A 20,175-nucleotide genomic window follows, 5' to 3' on the forward strand; every position below is an offset into this window, starting at 1 on the left:
GCTCTTCTCTTCCCTCCTCCCCCGATTTCCTTTGATTTAACCTATTCCGGTTTCGAATTCCTTCGATTTCCTTCAATCTTCTTCGATTTTCGACGGTTAGGCGTCGATTTCTTCCATTGGGCTTACATTTCCCCATTCGGCGGTGATTTCCCCCAAATTTCTGAAGGTAATCCGAAACCCTAATTTTTTTTTTCAACTAATTTAGTTTTGTGTTTGAGTTAATTTAAATTTTTGTGCGTAATTTATCTTGATTGTGGCCAAATTAATTCCAATAATATCACATTCATTGAAGTTGAGATACAAAACATTCATTAATAAATAATACAGATTTGCTCACTTGTTTCCTGTGCATGAGAGTTGATAGCTCAACTGACTGTTTAAGAACTTGACCACCCATCAAGCATGTTGTCAGTTCATGGCATATTTCTGGGACCATGCCCTTGCAGTTTCCTCATAACGGGTTCTTTAGATGTAGTGAGTTCCCCTCCCTACTTTTTCCCCTTGACTAACTCATTTCCATACAGTTTTCAAGAGAGTAAATTCTCTTGCAACTTTTCCTTTGCACTAACAATGCTCCTATTAGAGGGTGACACCCAGTTGGCCATACGCTGGGTAAGACCATGAACCCAAAACGAGCCATCCAATATTAAGTGGTTCTACCCATTCGCTTGGTAAAATCATGAAACCAAAGCAAAGCATCTACATTTAGCTGTTCCACATTTCCCAATGCAAGTCTTGCCAATTTTCTTGCTAGTTATGAGATCTCCCACCAGCAGCTTGCTGCTAGATGCCATTCCTCTACAGTTTGATTCACTGTTGCAGTTTCTGATGTGCTTTCTTTTATTCTCTTTGTTGTTCTCTTTTGTTAGGAAAAGCCTAGTAACTAGAATAACAGAAGGTAATCCGAAGCCCTAATTTTTTTTTCAACTAATTTAGTTTTGTGTTTGAGTTAATTTAAATTTTTGTGCGTAATTTATGTTGATTGTGGCCAAATTAATTCCAACCCTGAAGATTAATTTTGAAATGTGTTAGAATGTTGTTGAATATGTTTGAAGTGCTATGGAATGTTTATGTCATGTGGTGAGGAGATTTTGGAGTTATAAATATCCACCACATGGTCCAATTCAAACAAGGCAGAGTCGCCTACACGGGCGTCCATTAGCCAACGAAACCCGACCCCCATCAATGACGATGTACGGTTCGTAGTGACTGCGAAGTCATATGGGGCTCTACCAGGGGTGTTCGGTGAATTTTGACTTCATGAGTTTGTTTTTGCATTGTTCTAGTCATTTGCAATGAAATTAGTTAGATTACTTTTGAAATGTGTTAGAATGTTGTTGAATATGTTTGAAGTGCTATGGAATGTTTATGTCATGTGGTGAGGAGATTTTGGAGTTATAAATATCCACCACATGGTCCAATTCAAACAAGGCTGAGTCGCCTACACGAGCGTCCATTAGCCAACGAAACCCGACCCCCATCAATGACGATGTACGGTTCGTAGTGACTGTGAAGTCATATGGGGCTCTACCAGGGGTGTTCGGTGAATTTGGACTTCATGAGTTTGTTTTTGCATTGTTCTAGTCATTTGCAATGAAATTAGTTAGATTACTTTTGAAATGTGTTAGAATGTTGTTGAATATGTTTGAAGTGCTATGGAATGTTTATGTCATGTGGTGAGGAGATTTTGGAGTTATAAATATCCACCACATGGTCCAATTCAAACAAGGCTGAGTCGCCTACACGGGCGTCCATTAGCCAACGAAACCCGACCCCCATCAATGACGATGTACGGTTCGTAGTGACTGCGAAGTCATATGGGGCTCTACCAAGGGTGTTCGGTGAATTTGGACTTCATGAGTTTGTTTTTGCATTGTTCTAGTCATTTGCAATGAAATTAGTTAGATTACTTTTGAAATGTTTTAGAATGTGGTTGAATATGTTTGAAGTGCTATGGAATGTTTATGTCATGTGGTGAGGAGATTTGGAGTTATAAATATCCACCACATGGTATTTTGTTATTTGTTGGTTGTGTTTCTGTGTGTCCCTAGTTACTACGACGAGTAATGGTTGTCTGATAAAAAAAATTTCTATGACGACCATCTCGGATTTAGATTATAAATGGCTGGAAGAAGACAACAAACTCCTCGATCATGTGACATTTGGACCTTCGATGATGACAACAAAATGCTCGATCTGTTGGTTGAGCAAGTCAATATGGGGAATAGGATGCCTAATGGGGTTTGGAAGCATGAAGTATATTTGGACTGTGTCAATAGGTTCAATGAAGACACTGCTAATAAAAAAATTGTTGAGCAGCTCAAGAATCGAACAAGATCATGGAAAAAAACTTACCAAACAGTAACAAGTTGTCTCAACACTAGTGGGTTCGGTTGGGATGCAACCACACATCGAGTTACTGCATGTCATTCTGTATGGCAAGACTATATCAAGGTCAGTAAATTATGATTGACTGTAAAATATTTTGTATGTTTTCCGCATTACTAGAACTCTATGCCAATTCGTCTAAATGATGTTTTATCCTTGTAGGAGCATAAAGAAGCTGAAAAGTACAGACAACAAGGCTGCCTTCTTTATGACAAATTGGCTTTGGTAGTGGGAAACTCAATAGCCATGGGGAGAACAAATCAAACTGACGAAGACATGTGTAATGATGTCCAACATCAGGAAGAAAATGAGCACGTGGATATGCTCGAGGATGTCGATTTAGGTAGAGAATCTCCTTCGCCATTCTTTACAGAAAATGAGTCGGCACCTGATCAGTCTCCAAGTACTAACCCGTCAAGTTCAAGTCGTCGTAGAAAGAGACCACAAATGGCCACTGATGATAGTATTATGTTCGCTGATACAATGACAAGAATTGCCACCCTACTGCAATCTCTACAAGCTAAAAATGATAAAGCCACTGGAGAAAATTGGTATGAAGCACTCACAGAAATCCCGGACCTATCAGTAGAGATGAAGTTTCGCGCTCCTATATTGTTAGATACACCAATGAAGAAGGACATGTTTACGAAGCTGCCAGTGGAAGAGCGAATTAATTGGCTTAAATATTGTGCTGGTGAAATGGAGTCAATACTTTGAAGTACATTATGTATTTTGGGACGATTGTTTTGAAGTTTAATTATGTTTTTTTAATTATGACTTTATAAGACGTATCATTGATAGATTATGAATTTTATTATGGTTAAGATTTGGGTTTTCATGATTGTCGTGTTCTTATTGTGTAGATGAATGTTGTGGGTGTGTGATTGGAGATGATTTTATATAGGTGTGATTAAAAATAGGTTATGATTGAAGAACATGGTATGTTTTTGTGTTGATGATATTATGAAGAAACAAGAATTATTGTTGAAGTCGTTATTATGGTTGTGGTGATTGTATTTGCAGGTTTCCATGGAAGACGAAAATAGGAATACAATGATGATTTTATTGACATGTCTTATGTACATGATGGGAATATACTATATGAACCATAGGTCTAGACGTACATTACGTCCTCGTGGGATAGGTGGTCCGATTTATTTACAAAAGGCATTAGCGAAATCACCTGTTAAATTTCGAAAAGTTTACAGGATGAATCAAATTGTGTTTAAAAAAATGGCAGAGATACTTTATAGCAAAGGATTTTTATCACCTACAAAGACCATCTCAGTGGAAGAACAACTTGCATATTTTCTCTTAACTGTTGGTCAAGGACAAGCGTATAGTGTCACAGCAGAGATGTTTGATAGATCAAACTGGACTATAAGTAGGTATTTCAATAAGGTGTTGAATGCTATTATCAAACTTCGGCCTGATTACATCAAACGGCCTTCAGAACGGACTCACTCGAAGATTTTAAACAATCCAATGTTTAATCCGTATTTTAAGGTAACATCACTTGACATATAATGAACAATTTTAGATTAATATTTAGAGTTACTGGTATTAATTGAAATGATATAATTAGGATTGTATTGGGGCTATTGATGGAACTCATATCAAAGCAAACATCCAACTTGAAGAACAACAAAGGTTCTGGAACAGAAAAGGCTATCTCTCACAAAATGTGATGGCAGCATGTACATTTGATATGCAATTCACTTATGTACTTGTTGGATGGGAGGGATCAGCAGCTGATTCCCGTGTATTGAAGGACGCATTGACTCGCCGAAATAGAATTTGTGTACCTGAAGGTAAATAATATATTGTTATGTAGTATTTTTTTTATTTTTTTTCAATTATCTTATGTGAAAAATATTTTATATTGTAGGTAAATATTATCTAGTTGATGTTGGTTATGCAAATATGTCAGGATTTTTGGCTCCATATCGAGAAACTCGTTATCATCTACAAGAATTTGGAGACAACCTTCCTAGAAATGATAAAGAGCTATTCAACCGAAGGCACTCATCTTTGAGAAATACTATTGAACGAACTTTTGGTGCTTTAAAAGCTCGATTCCAAATGTTGAAAGTTGCTCCTCCCTTTTCTTATAAGATCCAGATGAAAATTGTAATAGCTTGTTGCATATTACACAATTATATACGTAAAGAGGATTACAATGATATATTTAAATTGGAAGATGATGATTCCGATGATGAGGTAGGTGGAGGAGGTGATGAGGTCCGATTAGCTGGTGAAAATTTGGATGGAGATAGCGATGATAGCGATGATAGCGATGATCTTGGGGATGAAGGCAACCTATCAACAACAATGCGGAGGCGTCATGCATTAGAATCCACTAGAGCTGCACAATTTCGAGATGCCATAGCAACTAGCATGTGGAGTGATTATTAGTGGTTGTACTTTATTGCATTTGAACATGTATGTTGTCCTTCGTATCTACTAAACTAGTCAGTTGATGATGTTAAACGCACAAACTCTAATTATATTGGTTGTTGTCATTTTATACCTTTTTGTTTTAATTTTATTTATTAAGTATTTTTATACTATATAGTATGTTATTACAAAATAATTTATTTATTAATTATATTCATTTATGTTATTTTTAACTGTTTTATGTAATTTAAATAATTTATTCTACTCACACGTAATTAGTTTAATAATTAATAATAAAATGTAATCATTAATTGGTTTAATTATGCAATTGCTATAATTAATTAAACAATTTGGTTTATTTATTATATTCCCTTATGTTATTTTTAAATTTTTATTAATTTTAAATAATTTATTCTAATCCCACGTAATTAGTATAATAATTTATAATAAAATGTAATCATTAATTGGTTTAATTATGCAATTGCTATAATTAATTAAACAATTAGGTTTATTTATTATATTCCCTTATGTTATTTTTAAATTTTTATTAATTTTAAATAATTTATTCTAATCCCACATAATTAGTATAATAATTTATAATAAATTTTAATCATTAATTGGTTTAATTATGCAATTTCTATAATTAATTAAACACTTAAGTTTATTTATTATATTCCCTTATGTTATTTTTAAATTTTTATTAATTTTAAATAATTTATTCTAATCCCACGTAATTAGTATGTTAATTTATATTGAATTGTAATCATTAATTGGTTAATTATCCAATTTCTAAAATTAATTAAACCATTATTTTTATTTATTATATTCCCTTATGCTATTTTGTAATTTTTAATAATTTTATATAATATATTCTAGTCACGTAATTAGTATATTAATTTATAATGAATTATAATCGTTGATTGGTTAATTATCCAATTGCTATAATTAATTAAACCATTATGTTTATTTATTATATTTTCTTATGTTATTTTTAATTTTTTTATTAATTTTATATAATTTATTGTAGTCACACGTAATTATTGTTTTAATTTATAATAAAATATAATTATTTATCTAGAAAAGGACACTGAAATCTGTTTTCCAAGCACTAACACTGGAATCTGTTTTCCAGCCACTTCAACTGGCCTGGACTAACACCCAAACATGACTTGAAGTGGAAACAATTCATCTCACTTCAATTCAATTTTCCACCTCATTTCCACTTCATTGTGGACTAACCCCCCCCTTAGTTCCTCAATAGGACCTTCGTCTCTCTTCCGGATGGGGAAAAGGAAAACTGTGTGTGATTTAGTTTCTTGGGGACCATAACCATAATGCGTCTCCTTATATAGGGTTCCCATAATTTCCTATGGTATCTACTCAATTGGCCCATATTCCTTAAAGGGCTTAACAAAATTAGATTACTTAATTTTGGCTCATTCCATTAAATAGTAAATATAAATAAATAATAAATATATTACCCAAATTAGAATAGGAAACGTGAGTTTCCTAACACATCCTACTAGCAGCCGTTACAGAAGATAACTTAAGAGAGAAAAAAATAAGTATCACACGTAAAGAAATATCTACATGTTTGCTTAAATTCTCCATTCAAAAGTTGGATTTAGGCGATGACTTTGGACTGGAGATGAATTACGTAAGATTTGATTTCTACGAAGAAACTCCTCACGATTAATGCTTTCCTTAAGGGGGGTTAGTCCACAATGAAGTGGAATGAATTCCCCCCGCATTACCTAGTTCATCCCACTTATGGCGTTAGTCCAGAATGACTTGAATTGAAGTGAGATAGCACCATTTCATCTCCTCTGGCAAAAACGACGGAAATCTGATTTTGCCCTTTTTTTCAAGTCATCCACTTACCGCGACCCCCCCCCCCCTCCGAAACTAAAAATCCTGCTTATTTCCTCTTCTCCTCTCCTCTCGCTCAGCCTTCGTCTCCCGACGAAATTTTTCGCCCGACTTCTTCTCTCTTTTTCGCTGTCTCTGCTCGCTTTGCTCCTCTCGCTCGGCTCTAGTTTGCTCGCTCTGCTCCTCTCGCTTGGCGCTCATCTTCGTTCTCTGCTCCCTCTCTCTTGTTATCTCTCGTTTCCGCCCCATCTCCCTCTCTCGTCTCTTTCTCTCTCGGCCTTTCTCTTCCCTCTCCCTCTCTCGTCTCCCTCTCTCTTTTCCCTCTAGGCCTCCATCTCTTTTCACTCTCGGCCTCCCTCTTCCTTCTCGTTCTCGTTCTTCTCTTTCCTCCTGCCCTCCTTTGATTTAACCTATTCCGGTTTCGATATCCTTCGATTTCCTTCAATCTTCTTCGATTTTCGACAGTTAGGCGTCGATTTCTTCCATTGGGCTTACATTTCCTCAGTCGGCGGTGATTTCCCCAAAATTTCAGAAGGTAATCCGAAACCCTAAGTTTTTTTCAACTAATTTAGTTTTGTGTTTGAGTTAATTTTAATTTTTGTGCGTAATTTATCTTGATTGTGGCCTAATTTGGGGATTTAGGGTTCAAATTCGTGTTTATAGGGTTTAATTTCAGGATTAGAGTTGGGGTTTGAATAATTTTGTAGATATCCAAATTTGAAATATTCAGATATTTAGGAAAAGATAGAATTCATAATTTCAATATCTGAATCGAATCCTATCCTCATATTGCCCTATGAATATCTGCAATGGAGAGGGGGGGAGCCCTCAGCAAAGGGGAGGGCCCTCTGCTTTTTGACTCCTAGACCAATGTGGAAAAGCGCAAACCAACAATCATTTCTTAAAGGAAGTTTCATTTTTAAAATTGACCATCATTTCAGGGTACTTGAACGAGTGATCCAACCAAGACAACCAAGTGGTTAGAGATGAGGAATCTCATTAAATTTAGAGGAGGACAATGGCTACTTCTGTGTAGAACCTTATATCCATGCAAATTCGAGCAATGATCTTTCCTACTCCTTTGTTTGTGAGCTTGTGATGGTTGGATGATGTTTTATATTCATATGTTTGAGAAAAACTTTACTTGGATAACTGATTTGCTATCTTTCTTATCAGGTTAAGAGGACACTTATGAAGTACTGTGGACATTTCAAGTTCTCGGTATAGATAAAAGTGCTAATATAAGCTTAAAAATGTTTCTATTGTTGTTGAGAAAGTAGTAATGTTTCTTTCTTTCTTTATTTTCTTGTTTTGCATGTATTTGTGAATATCTTTCCATATTGCATTTAGCACTAGTGCTCAAGTGGACTTTTCCTATATATGTTGAAGAATAAATTCCTATCAACTTGCTACTGGGTGGCACTTGAAACACTTGTAGTCTTTCTTAAATTAGCAAGCCAGTTGAAGTGGCTCCAATGGGAGGAATGAAATCTATTTACAAAGGGAAGCAGGTCTCATCCATTAACAAGTCATTTGTGGTGATTTACCTCTTGAAGTTTGCTTTTCCCATGAGTTGTGTAGCCTATAGTTTCTGTTCAGTGTTTCTGCCTATGTCTCGAGGTTTCGTGTTCATTCGATGTTGTCACTCATGGCATCAGACTCATTTGCAGTGATTGCAGAAATGTAGACAACAAACTCGACGAAGGCAAAGGGTGTGCCAAGGATCATCCACCTGAGAGCGACGCATCTGAAATCAAAAGGTCATCACTACCAAATTCATTTTCGTTGTCTACCTTTTCCTCTGCCGAAGAGCAAGGGAGGGAAAGGCAATGGAGGCTTCCTTCCAGCATATGTATGATACTACCAACTGAAGGGCGAAGAGCCGGATCATCTTGTGTGCACCAAATGGCCATTGTAAGCATTTTTCTTTGTTTCTCATCCAATGCCATGCCTTGTATTCCTCCCATTGGAGTCACTCTTCTGCTAATCATTTTGGAATAATTTTAGGAAAATTATGCATCCATGTTTCAGGTTAAATATTTAATAATAGATGGTTTGCTCATCTTAAATTTGTTTGTACTATTCATGGCAGATTGGCATTGTGAAAAATGACATTCTCATGTTGGTTGACAATATTGAAAGTTATGGTATGCATCTAAAATATTTGTACACAAAGTACTGCTCAAAATGTGTAGCGAGCGTCCTCTAGACTTGAAGGAAGCCATTGCAAGTGTTTGTTTTGCTGCACATCCCAGATGGTTGAACTGCAACAGATTCAAATGCAGATTGCCATTCATATGAAATATAATCTGGGATCTGCATATAAATTAAAATAACAGCTTCTAATACATTGCCTGCCATACATCAAACCAAAATTGTACTGGAACATAAAACAGAGAAAAGAAGCTTGCTACAAGTCAGAAGAAGGTACACAGCCTTCAATTTCAACTCAGCTTGAAATAATCTCAATCAATCAATGGATCAATCATCTCTTTACACAAAAAAAAAAAAAAAAAAAAAAAATTAGCCTCTTGTACCTGGTACAGTGAACTAATCAGGTTGCGTCAGGAAAACAATGTTGTGACAAATGTACAAAAATCTCAAGCTTGTATGGAGCATAAATCTTCAAACACTGTTTTGATGTTAGGTCTCTCATTTACAAGAAGAATACATCTCAAAGAAACTGCAAGCAGTTCATCCATAGCTCTCGGAGCTTCCTCCAAACACGTAATGTCTCTGTTATTATAAAATAATTTATTAATTATATTTATTTATGTTATTTTTAACTGTTTTATGTTCTTTAAATAATTTATTCTAGTCACACGTAATTAGTATATTAATTTATAATAAATTTTAATCATTAATTGGTTAATTATCCAATTTCTATAATTAATTAAACCATTATGTTTATTTATTATATTCCCTTATGTTATTTTTTATTTTTATTAATTTTATATAATTTATTCTAGTCACATGTAATTAGTATATTAATTTATAATGAATTGTAATCATTAATTGGTTAATTATCCAATTGCTATAATTAATTAAACCATTAGGTTTATTTATTATATTCCCTTTTATTTTTTAATTTTTTTATTAATTTTATATAATTTATTCATGTCGCACGTAATTATTGTTTTAATTTATAATAAACTATAATCATTAATCGGTTTAATTATTCAATTTTTATAATTATTTAAACTATTATGTTTATTTATTATATTCCCTTATATTATTTTTTAATTTTTTATTAATTTTATATAATTTATTGTAGTCACACGTAATTATTATTTCAATTTAAAATAAACTATAATCATAAAAGGTTACTTATTCTCTTCTTTATTTAGAAAAGGATACTGGAATCTATTTTCCAAGTACTAACATTGAAATCTGTTTTTCAGCCACTTCAACTGGCCTGGACTAACACCCAAACATGAGTTGAAGTGGAAACAATTCATTTGACTTCGATTCAATTTTCTACTTCATTTCCACTTCATTGTGGACTAACCCCCATCCTTCGTGTGTAAGGTTTCTATTTATATGATGCCATATAACGCCTGTTCCTTTGTTCAACGAACTCAAATTAAGCTATTTGGATCCGTTACAGAGAGTGAGAAGTGTGAAAAATCACTCCCCACGTAATTTTTTTAGGAGCTCCAAAGTAAACAATTAGTTTCTGAGTCTCTGGCTTTTTCAAGGAGATCTCACAGGACCCAACTTTCTGTCGTTCTTCTCTTTTCTTCCTCTGTTCGACACAACGGCCAAATGCAGACACTTCTCTCTTTCTTCTTCTCCCCAACTCAAGTTGGAGATAAAAGAACAAGACAATTGTCTAAATTGGAGATAAGTTTCTGCTGTGTCTTGTATAGTCCTGACGAAGAAGAAAGAGTACGAGATCAACCACCTTGCACCTTCTTTCCTGCTAATGATCCTTGCAGATATCCGGTTTTGCACACGGAAATGAAAAATTAGGAAAGAACAGCCTCGGAACTGTTAATTTCAGACTCTTGGATTCTTTTACCATGAACTGTTTCAGTTTCATGATTTTTCAACCGATAGACCCCAAGAAAGAGCAATTGTAAATTTTCTAGCATTAGGGTTAGTGCTCTGGAAAATGAAAATGCAATGATGTCACCCACCTAAGTCAGTCATTTGAAAATTCTCTGATAGCAGATGGGACTGTCACATCAGGAGGAGCAGGCTCCGAAGCAAGTTCGCGGCCGACTTATCTTCAATGACGAGACATCAATTTTCAACCATGGAATTCGAGGAATGCTAGTCCAACGGCACAGCTCAATTAGTTTGATCTCTTTTGGGTCGTCGATTTGTGCATTTTTATCCACACTGGTATCGTTAAGGAGATTTGTATTCGGCAGCCGCCATCAAAAGTTTTCTGACTGCTTGGTGCAGCTGTTTTCAATCTGGTTCAAAGAGGAGTCTACAGTTTACCGAAAGATGGAGCTCCCCGTCTCATCTCGAGTTCCTCCCCGTGAGGTTGTTCTTGTCCTTTGTTGTGTTCTACTCCTCTGCCATGTTGGAAGAGCTCAATCGCCCAGAACAGACCCAGATGAAGGTAAGCTTCGGAAATCTCTCTTTTGCATAATCAAGTCGCCCAGAAGAACCCAGATGAAGGTAAGCTTCAGAAAACTCTCTTTTGCGTCATCAAAGTTTCAGGAAGATGGCAGAGTTGTTCCACACTGATTCACTGTTAACATTGTTAATGCTCAAATCTATATAAAACTTGCAAGCAATTCTCATGGAAATCGTTTGTTGAATTTCTCTGCGGGCCATCTCTGCCATCTTGGTGATCCCAACCAAAGATCAAGGTTGAAACCCAGCTGAAGATAAAGATACGGATCGAAGCTCTCTCTGTGTTCATGTCTCAGTAATTTAATGGAAAAAGAATAGTGGGTCTTGTGGCTCTTCTGATCAGTTCACAAAACCAGTCCTCTTATTTTAATCTCTGATACTTTTTTGTTAACCAAGTGTGATACAATGTGCAGCCAGCGCTCTGAACTCCATTTTCGATCAGTGGGGGATCTCTGCTCCATCGGCAAAATGGAACCTGAGTGGAGAGGTGTGCAGTGGATCAGCGACGGACAACACACCGGTGGTGGATGAGAGCATCAACCCCTCCATAAAATGTGACTGCAGTTCTAACGATGGAACCGTTTGCCACATCACTGCCATGTAAGTTTCTAACTTAACTGAATTCAAATATTTGCTATACCAGAGTTCTTGCAATCACATAGGAGGAAAAAGAAGGGGGCAGAGTATGTAAGTTCATATTTGCTCAACAGGGCTAATCTCTTTCAATCACATTATTCAAGAGGCCGAATTATATGAGAACATGGGTCTTATTCATGTGATTAGAAAAAGTAAATAAACGTCGAGAAATTAGAGATCATATAGAAGTACATCCTATAAAAATTAAGAAGAGAATTTTAGTATCAATAGAAAAATCTCGTGGTGAATCGAAGTAATTTTCATAGGTGAATGCATAACTCTTTTTTATATATGTACAAAAAGGAAAGGAAGTTGGACTCAAAAGTTCAACCAACTTAGATCATATCTTAAGTTTTTCTTCCTTATAAAAGTTATATTATTTGCAAGAATGTCGCTTATTTGAGTATTTTGAAAACAATCCCATTAATTTTAATTTATCTCTAAAAAGTTATAAAAGTAAGAAAAATATATAAAATGAACATCATTTATCAATGCAAATTATGATAATTGGGTGTAGAGTAGGTAATAAGAAGTTATTAAACTTAAGTATTAAATTTAAAATCTCAAATTCAGTTATTTGATTAATAATTAAATATTTTTGTGCCCAAAAAATATAACAATAAAATAAGTAATCAGATAAAATTGTTAGTGATTTATATGAAGTAGGCTTTCCAAATTATGTTTTATGAATTTATTCTTGCTTGTTCATTGCACAGAAAGGTGTATGAAATGGATGCCAAAGGGATAATTCCTGAGGAGCTTGGAAAATTGACTTTTCTTAACGATCTGTATGGACTTTTCTTCTTTATCTAACTATTCCATTTTCTAACCACAAATCAATTTTCTTTTGAGTTCTCTCAATATCTTATGTTATGTTTCAGGAATTTGGCGAGAAATTTCTTGACGGGTCCCTTGCCTCCATTTATTGGCAACTTAACTCGCATGCAATACCTGTGAGTTAGCTTAATTTTCAATTACTAATTAAATAATGTGTATCTATACTTTAATTTTTTTTTTTTTTTTTTTTTTTTTTAACGGGTTTCTTCCAATGTTATTAAAGCCAAACCGGCCATCAAACCAATAGGATGACTGGTTTTAATCTAACCAGGTTAGACCAATTCAACCTTTAGGTTATAAGAAAATGGAATGTTACTATTAGATTTTTCATATATTTTTATTTCTTTAAATTACAATCCAATAATTTAGTATAAAAATTTCATATAAGTGTTTGGTCTCCATCTCAAATTTTTCCTCCAATTTTTTTTTTTAAGACTTTTATAAAAATTATCGAATCAGACCCGATTCAATCGATCCCATTTATGGTCGGACCAGACAAAGGGTTACGATCTAATTACATAAAAAATTAAAATAGAAAAAACTTAAAATCAGGGTAATTACGACATACCTCTATTTTAACATAATTTTCGCACTTTGCTAAAATAATAATTGACAATATGATTTTATTAGACATGAATTAGGAATTTAACATTATGACTATACAAAGCTTGAGAGAGTATATGATGGATGTTGATCTTGTTTTTATTTCTAGGAGTTTTGGCACCAATGCATTATCCGGGACTGTCCCAAAGGAGCTTGGAAATTTAAGAAGCTTGATTTCACTGTAAGATTCATTTCAGTTCTGTATATATTTGCTTCATCTGATATTTTTGACTCATTTAAACATTAACTGGACAGTTTTTTATTTTTATTTTTCTTAATCATGATCAGGTCTATTGGCATAAACAATTTCACTGGGACTCTGCCTGAAGAACTGGGCACCTTGGTCAATCTAGAGCAACTGTGAGTTCTTTCATTCTCTCTGTTTGTTCTTACATCCATTTGAATAAATACTACTTGAGCATTTTTAGAATCTTCAGGATTTAATAGTGACTAGCATCATTCTATATTTATCTCTAGCAAATTCTACAGTAATTTTAAAACAAATTCAAACTGTCATGTACAAATTTCTAGTTTCTCTAACAATGTTGGTTTGATTCTTCTAGCTTTCATACCATATCAAGAGTTCACAGCTCTTTCCAAAGGCTTTTAATCATTGATTAATTTCGCTTTTGATAGTTTCATGGTCAGTGCTGGATTCAGTGGCGAGATCCCTCCTATATTTACCAACCTGAAAAACCTAGTGACCGTGTAAGAACTCTAGATTATGCCCCTGAAACCCAACTCTATAAGTTTGACTGAGTATCAATAATCTTTTCTAATTTTGGTCTCAGGTGGGCTTCAGACAATCAGTTCACAGGCAGGATACCGGATTTCATTGGAAACTGGAGAGATCTTAAAGTTTTGTAAGCTAAATTCCTCTATTCAATTTAGTACTTTGTTCAGAAAACACTAAATTGCCTAACCCAGACTCATCTTGGTCACTCTAAAGCTTATCTGGCTTCCTCAAGTCAATCATAAACTAGGATAGGCTGTGTTGATCCATCTCAAACCAGTGGAGAAATCCGTCTTCAAGTTCAGAGTTTTTCATATTCCCCTAAACTCCTACATTATATGTGTATTTATTTCAATCTGGAACCATCAAATCACTGTAGACAATTCATGTACATCATATGGTTTCTGAGTGTAAAACTGCCAAAAATGTTCTTCTAGGAGGCTTGAAGGAAACTCTTTTGAAGGTCCAATACCGCCAAGTTTTGCTAATTTAAGCTTGCTGACTGATCTGTGAGTGCTTTGGCTTCTTACTTTTCTTTCAACTTGTTATTCACAGGTGGCATCTCCTCTTTAAACTAATGGACTTTTTAATACAGGAGAATAAGTGACATATCTAAAGGGAACAGTTCTTCATTGGATTTTATCAGGGACATGAAGTCCCTGGGAATCCTGTAAGATCTTATCACCCTCACCCTTTTCATGATACAGATCCCAAATTTCTTTTCATTTTGCTCATTAATTTCTTTGGCAGAATTTTGAGAAACAACAGGATTTCTGGCAGTATCCCACCAGACATTGGAGAGTACCAATTGTTACAGCACCTGTATGTGACTCCTTCATAGTAATACATAAACCATGCTGCCTATTTTAACTCTTTTTTTTTTAAAATAGTGCTTGATGATATTAAAGGCTCAAAGGAGCAAAATTACAAAGGGAGGGAACTGTCCCATACAATGAGAGATTGCTGGGATGTTCTAGCAGCCTATTTTAACTCTTACCTCAAGAGTTGTGCAAACCATACAGTATACCTAACCTTCCTTTGTTTTTCTGTTGCAGGGATTTAAGTTTCAATGACTTAACTGGACAGCTTCCAAATTCTTTATTCAATCTCAGATCACTCTCTTATTTGTGAGTGATAAACTTGGCCCTAACACTTAGTGACTGTCCCACAAATATTTTCCTAAGTTGAAGTTCTAATTTAGTAATATGATGAGCAGGTTTCTAGGAAATAATAGATTATCTGGTACGCTCCCATCAGCAAAACAAAGACAACTCTCTGCCATGTACGTTAACCAACTTATTAGAGTTATGTTTGACAATATTACATATATTATTTAGTTCATTCCTGACACTTCCACGTTCTGGTTATTTGGATGCAGTGATTTGTCATATAATGAACTATCAGGAAGCTTACCATCTTGGATCACCGAAGAAAACTTAGAACTGTATGAAAAAAATGTCTTAAATATTTCATGATCCCTCATACGATTGTTTTCCATAATTAGTTTCTATTTGCTTCTAATTGTCTTACTTTATATGAAAACCTTTTACTAGAAAAGAAAATATCATTTTTCAGTTCGTCTTCTCTAAAACTAATTCTCCACTCCATGTTTGTATTATGTGCAGGAATTTGGTAGCTAACAACTTTGTCACTGATACAATTGAGAGCAGGTGCTTTTCACTGCTTTCACTTACTACGGATGTTAATATTGGCAATTAGTAGCATGAATAGGAGCTTTGCCCTTGTTATAGAAGGTCGAAATTCCATACCAGCATCAATGTTTCATTCGTTGAAAACCATCTTTGGTATTTGCTCTACATCAGTAACCAGTTAACAGCTACATGTTAAATGTTAATGCAAATATAGTTTTAATATGCATTTAATGTGCATATTAAAAATTTTCAATATGCATGATATTCAAGCACAATAAAATCAGGACCATCAAATACTTTTAAGGAATATAAAAATCACCTTCAGTTAACTGAGCTATAGCATTGATTGAGCTTCTTTTCTCTAGTATCTATGCAATCTCTCTGATAATTATCTAAACAATCTCTACCAGCATAAGCATCTCGATTTACCGTATTCTTTCTTCATGTATATCTTCAGTGTTTTGCCTCCTGGATTAAATTGCCTCCAGCGAAACTTCCCATGTAACAGAGGCAGGCCACGTTGTAAGTTTCATCCTTCACAACTCTTCTTGCACATTTTGTGAGTGCTTCCTATTTTTTATGTCTCCATAGAATCCTGCAAATTCAGACTACACAAAAAGATGAAAACATGAACTTAACGTTTTCCATCAGGAAGTCTTCCTATAACATTCCTGTTTACTAAAACTTACAAATCCTAATGGCTTTTCAGGGGAAAAAAAAAGTTTGAATTAGTTTTGCTCGCCCTAACTCTATAAAATTGCCTACCTTTCTCTTTTAGACTATAACCTATCTGAATTACTGGTTACATGAGAATCCTCTAGAAAAAAGTTGGCAATTCCAAACCCCCCCCCCCCCCCCCCCCCCCCCCCCTACAGCTTCATAAAGCTACAAAAACAGCAAATGTCCTCAATTAGACTTGACCTTAATATCTCATAGTTGGTTTTCAGATTCTTCTTTTGCAATCAAATGCGGTGGCCAAAGGATGACTGATTCTAAGGGTACAAGATATGAAGGAGATGAGGACACCCTGGGTCCAGCTTCATATTTTGTTACTGATACACTAAGATGGGGAGTTAGTACCACTGGAAGGTTTATGGAAAGTCTCAGTTCATCATATGTTAAAAACACCTTCACTCCAGCCTCAAATACTTTGGATTCAGAGTTGTTCGAAACAGCAAGAGTATCACCATCTATTAGATACTATGGCCTAGGCCTTGAGAATGGAAATTATACAGTGAAACTGCATTTTGCAGAGATTCAGTTAGAAAATTCACGGATGTGGAAGAGTGTGGGCAGACGAGTTTTTGATATTTATATCCAGGTAGGTTTGCTTACTTAAGAACCATTATTTGTTATGAAGCATATTAACAGCTACTTACCAGTGTAACAATTTTATTTTTACAGTTCTACAAATATATGTGTCAAATCTGCTGCAAAAGCTCTTTTAATTTGAGGTTTATATTTAATGGTTCAGGGAAATAATGTATTGAAGGATTTCGATATAAAAAAAGACGCAGGTGACTACTCGTATACAGCAGTTATCAAGGACTTCAACGCCAATGTAGTCAGTAACTATCTTGAGATACATCTCTTTTGGGCTGGAAAGGGGACTTGTTGTGTACCTGAACGCGGTGCTTATGGTCCATCCATTTCAGCCATTAGCGTCACTCCCAGTAAGAAAACAGAAAGGAATTTTATTAATTCATTCATTTATTCTTTTTCTCATATACTGATTGTTATGCCTTTGTTCAGATTTTCCGCCAACAGTAGAAGACCAACGAGAAGGAAAACCAAAATCGACTGGTATGATCATTGGGATTGCAGTTGGCATAGCAGTTGTTGTCTTTATATCTATAGTAATAATTTTTATTTGGAGAAGAAGAAGAACGGGTATTGACGATGATGAAGGTAACTCAGATATCCTGAATAAGGGTTGATCCCCAACTGAAGTTTTTTCTCAAAAAAAAAAAAAAAAAAACACTTAAAGTTTTTGTTTTTTTAACTTAGAAACCAAATATTTTTTTGCTCATTTCTTTAATTGAATCTACAGAGCCTATGGGTGTAAATTCAAAAGCATACTCTTTTACTTATGCTGAGCTAAAGACTGCAACTGAAAACTTCAATCCTGCCAACAAGCTAGGTGAGGGAGGCTTTGGATCAGTTTACAAGGTAAGCAGCCCTCATAAGTTGCTTGTAGATGCATATTATACCTAAATGCATCTTATATAGATGAACTATCAACAAGAGATAAGTTGAATCATTTTCTTATTTATTATGCAGGGCACTCTTCCAGATGGGAGATCAGTCGCTGTGAAGCAGCTTTCTCTAACATCTCAGCAAGGAAAAAGACAGTTTGAGACAGAGGTTGCTACAATATCTGCAGTCCAACACCGGAACCTTGTGAAGCTGTATGGATGCTGCATAGAAGGGGATAAGAGGCTTCTTGTTTATGAATATTTGGAAAATAAGAGCCTTGACCAGGCACTTTTCAGTACGAACCTCTTGTTTCTTCTCTTAATAAATTGATTTAAAACTCACAGTCTCGTTCTCTCTGAAATTTTCTAGATTTAACTAAAAGTTCGTAAGTGAAAGTCTTACCCTACCAACCCATTTAATTCCTCAGTATTAAGTCAGTGAGACAAGCATTTCTCCTTTAACATTCAGACACTTGGAAAGAGTGGTTAAGAGTAAGATTTGTGTTACCTTCATGCAGGCAGACATACTTTGCATCTTGATTGGTCCACACGCTTTGATGTATGCTTGGGAACTGCCAGAGGCCTTGCTTACCTTCACGAGGAGTCAAGGGTCCGGATTGTGCATAGGGATGTTAAAGCAAGTAATATCCTTCTTGATGCAAAGCTTACCCCAAAAATCTCTGATTTTGGTCTGGCGAAGTTATATGATGATACAAAGACTCATATCAGTACTCGAGTTGCAGGGACGATGTAAAACAAATAGAACTATCATCAGACTCTTCATTTCTAGTTGTTTTCCAACAGTGATCCTTGCACTGTCTATGAATTTAACCTTTAACTGTTTCTGGTTCTTTAGTGGATACCTTGCTCCAGAATATGCCATGCGTGGACATCTGACAGAAAAGGCCGATGTCTTTAGCTTCGGAGTAGTTGCTCTTGAAATTGTAAGTAGCATACCAAACTCAGGAACAAGCGTGGAAAAAGACAAGCCATACCTCCTTGAATGGGTAAGACAACTCAGTCCCTATAAAGTTAACTATATAGAGCAATCTTCTTAAAAAATACTCTCTTTTAACTGATCATTTCTTGTTTTACCAACATCCAAGGCATGGAATCTCCACGAGAACAACAGTGCATTAGAATTGGTTGATCAATCTCTACTTGAATTCAATGAAGTTGAAGCAACTCGAATTATAGGAGTGGCTCTTCTTTGCACACAAGCAGCACCAGGACTTCGACCTACAATGTCACGTGTGGTGGCTATGCTAGCAGGTGATATGAAAATGGACAATGTTACTTCAAGGCCAGGCTACTTGACTGAATGGGAATTTAATGATATTACAAATAGCATTGCTAGTTATGATTCAGGAATATCAACAGGAGGAACTGCCGGCGACAGTGATGCCCATGTGTCATCAATAATGAACTAGCAGGCCACACAGAACAATCACCCAAGCCCTATCAACCTTTGTTAGAAGAGATCATAGGACAAGACGGTGATTCTCAAATCAAACTGTTTATGTAGGGAAAGTGACAGATATGTTTTAAGTTGGAAACCTTAAAATTTGGCTGATCTAGTCAGATTTTCCTCAATGCTTGGAGAGAACATTTATCAACTGAAAACACATTTTCACGAGTTTCAGCACATGAATTCAATCAACGGTTAAAACATGCCATAATGACAAAAAACACTAAAATTAGCCAATTTTGATTTGTTACGAAGTTGCGGTCAAAGAACCTATTAATTGTTGACCTTGTTTTTGTTCTATTTCATACTGCTAAACAGCACTCACTGTTTTCAATACCTACGGTCAATTTAATCCAATTTATCCAAAATTTCATTCTCGAAAAAAAAAAAAGTCGTTCCTTTCCTGGAAACAGCACTAACCTGTCTCCATACCAGAAAACTTCCCTCCTTTACAGATATTGTCTGGTGATCCCGTTTCATTTAATTTAAGGTCTTATAAGGATTCCCAATTAAATGACAGTACACTCTAATCAACCCAATACCTACAACAATGGCGACTTTGAGCACGACAAGGAAAAGGTTTAGCTGAATTCCAGTCCACGGAGTCACATTACTGGCAAGAGGTACATACTATTTATAGTCCAATTAATCAAAAGAAACTACAGGGAAAAGAGAAAGAAGAGCTACGTACCAATGGGGTATGTCATAATATCTCCCTACTTTTCATTGTCATGGGAGGGGAGAAAGGCCGAGCAGAGGGACGATTGATGGCTCAGATGATCGGTCCGCCAGTTGAAGGGCGGCCAG

General features: G+C 35.4%; 1 pseudogene; it reads left to right on the forward strand.

The window, feature by feature from the left end:
* Positions 1-10,436: 10,436 nt before the first annotated feature.
* On the forward strand, positions 10,437-19,516 carry LOC137955612 (probable LRR receptor-like serine/threonine-protein kinase At1g56140; annotated as a pseudogene).
* The last annotated feature ends 659 nt before the right edge of the window (positions 19,517-20,175 follow it).

The sequence above is a fragment of the Aristolochia californica genome, unplaced genomic scaffold (genome assembly GCF_029961685.1).
Source record: "Aristolochia californica isolate CCGP_79_NKW_82.1479 unplaced genomic scaffold, dmAriCali1.0.hap1 SCAF_2, whole genome shotgun sequence".
Taxonomy (NCBI): Eukaryota; Viridiplantae; Streptophyta; class Magnoliopsida; order Piperales; family Aristolochiaceae; genus Aristolochia; species Aristolochia californica.